Source organism: Vigna unguiculata, chromosome 3, assembly GCF_037176805.1.
Source record: "Vigna unguiculata cultivar grain cowpea cultivar isolate G323 ecotype 2 chromosome 3, ASM3717680v1, whole genome shotgun sequence".
NCBI classification, from domain to species: Eukaryota; Viridiplantae; Streptophyta; class Magnoliopsida; order Fabales; family Fabaceae; genus Vigna; species Vigna unguiculata.
Genome location: NC_140794.1, coordinates 18,640,166 through 18,644,221, shown reverse-complemented (window position 1 = coordinate 18,644,221; position 4,056 = coordinate 18,640,166). Strand labels below are relative to the sequence as shown.

The 4,056-nt window shown below is 42.4% G+C and overlaps 1 pseudogene; it reads right to left on the bottom strand.

The window, feature by feature from the left end:
• Positions 1 to 590: 590 nt before the first annotated feature.
• Positions 591 to 1,882, bottom strand: LOC146887553 (uncharacterized; annotated as a pseudogene).
• Positions 1,883 to 4,056: the final 2,174 nt, after the last annotated feature.

Genomic DNA, 4,056 nt, shown 5'->3' with positions numbered 1-4,056 from the left:
AGGTGAGACAGGATCGCTTCTGCATGTCTCAAAAATAAACTGCTTGGAGCTCCGAATTTCACTCACATTCTTTACTAGCTTGTGTTCCCTATCCTCAATGGCATTTGTCAAATGATTTCCATGTCCAGAAAGAGGATTCGCTTCGACACTAGGTTTGTCTTTGTGAAACTTTACCCACCCTGAGTTGATTAAAGCTTCCACTTTGTGTTTAAGGGTTACACACTTCTCAGTAGAGTGTCCAACTCCCCCTCCGTGATAATCACATTTAGCATTTGGATCATAATTCTTTGGGAACGGAGGTTGCATAGGTTTCATCGGACAAATTGCCACCAAGCGCTTTTGGAGAAGATGAGGTAACAATTCCGTATATGTCATAGGAATGGGAGTGAACTGAACAAAGTTCCTCTCTTGATTCCTCCTCATATTGGCGTTTTAACCTACATTTCGGTTGAAACCTGAGTTAGGTTCGATTTTCCAAGCATTATTTGGGGCATGCTATGGTTGATAAAGATTTGACGCTTGATAAAACCCTTGTTGTTGAGGTTGTGTTTGATGAACAGACACTGCATTAGCCACATAAGGAGGTTGGTTCAGGTGTGGTCGATAATTGTGAGTAGGAGTCTGACTTCCCACACTGGCATCATTGAGGCTGTATGCACCTCCACTTCCTTCTTCTTTCTTGGATGGAAACCGGGTTTTTTAGAAGTTGCTGCTGCAAACGGGCCATATGCAATTTTTCCACTCTTTAACCCAATTTCTATCCTTTCACCTATAATAATGATATCAGCGAAATTGGAAGACACATTCCCCAACACGTGCTCATAAAATGGTGATTGTAATGTGTTTACAAACGTCGCCACCATCTCCTTATCAAGTAGAGGTGGCTCAATCTGAGCTGCCAATTCTCTCCACCGTTGTGCATATTCCTTGAAGACTTAGTATCCTTTTTTGCCATATTCTGCAATTGCAATCTATCTGGTGCACTATCTGTGTTGTACTTATACTGCTTCACAAAGGCCTTAGCCAAATCCATCCATGAATGAATTCGAGATGGCTCCAAGTGTGTATACCAATTCAATGCAACGCCAGCCAAACTGTCTTGGAAACAATGTATCAACAACTTATCATCATAGGCATAAACAACCATCTTTCTACCATACATTGTCAAATGGCTTTTAGGGCATGTGGTACCTTGATACTTTTCAAATTCTGGGACCTTGAACTTATGTGGTACCATCACACCGGGAACCAAGCATAATCTCGCAACATCACCTAACCCATAGCTTCCACCGCCTTCAATGGCTCGAACCCTTTCTTCAAGAATCTCAAGCTTACTTTTAGCCCCGTCAACACCGGTGGACGCTACCTGGGTTGTAGCGTGCGGTGTGACCTTAGCCAAAGCATCTTCGTCGACAGTTATGCTCGGAGTCTTAAGTGCCACAGTCACCCTCGATCCTACGAATGTGATTGTCTCATTCATTCCCATTCCTGTCACGGGTGTTGAAGTTAACACCGACCCTTGAGTATTGATTGGTAGTGTGTTGTTAGTCACAAGAAAAGAAAAGGAAGTTTGCTCTGCCTCTGAATACTCTCCAATGGGTGGAGTGTACCCCAGATGCAGACAGTACATTGGGAATGGGATTGACATGCCCTGTGCGTTCTGGACTTCATATCGTGGAACCTGAGGGTGAACATTTTCCTCAATCCTTGCAGAGGAAGCTTCTCTCGAAGCCTTCAGCGACTTTAAGGCCTCTAGGATCTAGTCCACTTGATCCTTCAGCTGGTTAATGTCGGCCTTCACAGCTTCATGAGCCTCTTCCCAATCTTCCATGCTTTTGTGGTTAGCTCGTGTGCGGTAAGGGTGTCGTGGAAATTTTGCCATTGTATTTGCTTTTGCTATATTATTTTTATTAAACGAAACAAATTATGAAAAATGAAAAGAATGAAAATGAATGCAAACATTTATTCTAGTCAGAAATTTCAAAGCCGTGAGAACCTTGATGGTAAACATACCATAGAAATTAACATGAAACTGAGTCAATCACATATTGTCAATACAACCCGATCATCCACAAGTCTTTTACATTCATTACACAAGAAAGAAAGAAAAACTATTTTCTAGCCCTGGCTATCATGTTCTTCATCTCCTTCATCAATTCCTTACAATGACTAAAGAAATCTTCAATTTCCCTAGGCGGATTGAATATCAGTAGTGCAGCCTCTGCTTCAGCTAATAATCGTAGAATATCCTCGATTGCTCCATTTGCCAAGGAAGCCAACTGTGAGAAAACCTCCAATGTTCCATGGTCATTTCCTGCTCAACTGAGTATTCATTCATTCGACTTATCACCTCTTGATGTTCCTTTTCTAATTCAGCTCTGTGCCAACGTTCTTCATCCATCTTCATCTCAATGGTCGACACCATCTCCTTCATCTGTCGTTCAATCTCACTAATCCTAACTTGAGCGTTGTGCAACCACTTTAGTGCTTCAATATTCTATCTCTTAAATTCGCCACACAATTGATCTCTTTGGCGCTTAGATGTCGCCGCCGCATCTCTCTCTCGGTCCCTCGATTTTAATGCGGTGTTGGCTGCAGCCAAATCCTGTTTAACTCTGAAAGCATGATCTCGTTCTTCTCTTTGTTTCCTAAGAATCCCTTCATATGCTTTTGTCATTTCCTCCTTATCACGTCTTAGATCCACATACTCGTGTCAAAGACTTTGAAGCTCATTAATTAATTTTTCATTTTTGAGTTTCATCTTCTCCATTTCCTCTTTCAACCCCTTCATTTCTTCGGACTCAGCAGGTTTTGACCGCTCAGGAGCAAGAGAGTCTGATTTGAAAGGTAACTTGATCGTGTTAACCCTTTCTAGAATCCATCATCAGTAAGATATCTTCTTGTCGATCACCCATGGCCTTAGGTCTTTTTCTACACGCAGGACCTCACCCCAAGCACTCCTAATTCATCGAATTAGATCGAGGGAAATTCCTTCTTCATAATAAGTCCAAACGGCAACCACAGATTCTGGAGTTGGGGAGCTCTTGATCGGACACCCAAATTGTCGTTGAGCTAACACAGGGTTATAATTCATGCAACTTCTAGTGCCTATTAGGGGGACATTAGGGAAAATCACACAAGAAATGACTCGTGACTTCGGCAATCTCGGGACATACCATCTAATCCTTCCCCAATTCAAACTTGCACAAAACTGGGCCCATTCCTTCGCCCCTCGAATTTCAATGCCGCTAGGTGGTAATTCTCCAATCTGACATTCAATATTCAATGTACCCAGGCGGATTCGGGATATAAACCATACATACAACAGAGGTACACATCATAGCATCTTCTTCCTCTTGAGTGCGTGACATAAGTTCAAACTCCCATACATATCAGCTAGAACTGCAGTGACTGGACTTTCTGAATGAATCTTGTAGGCAACAAACACATCGAGGGCGGTTTGATCAACAAAATTCCATGTTAGGGAAAAGTATGACTCTATAAAGTGTGAGAGCCAACACATCCATGAACGTCTCCCCCATTTCTTTTTCCGCCAAACGACGTAGATGCCCTTTTAAATATCCTTGAGGGATCTCCTTCGAGTTGCCCTTGGAGGCCATCTTACCCTCTAGCTCGGCAGGGTGTACCTTCAAGATTCCAGCCAACGTAGAGATAGATGCATGTTGCTCTGAATGTCTGTAAGGGACTTTATCTTCCACTGACAAGCCCAAAATTTGCTCGAACTCTTCTATTGTTTGTGCCATTTGAAAATCCTGGAAGGTGAAACATCTGAGTGGCAGATCATAATATTGAGCCAGAGCAGTGACTGCCGATACTTGGACTTCCACATTCAGCAACCTCAATAAGTTCCCATGTCGCTTCTTGAAAGCATTCTTATGTATAGTCTTCATTTGTTGCACTATTTCCCTTAGACCACTCATATTACTGTCTATAACTCTGATATGTAGCTTCTTCTTCAAGGCATCTATCCCTAAATTTCCCCCGACTCGAAATTCCATGTTAATTTCCCTTGTATCTCACAAATTCAATCACGAC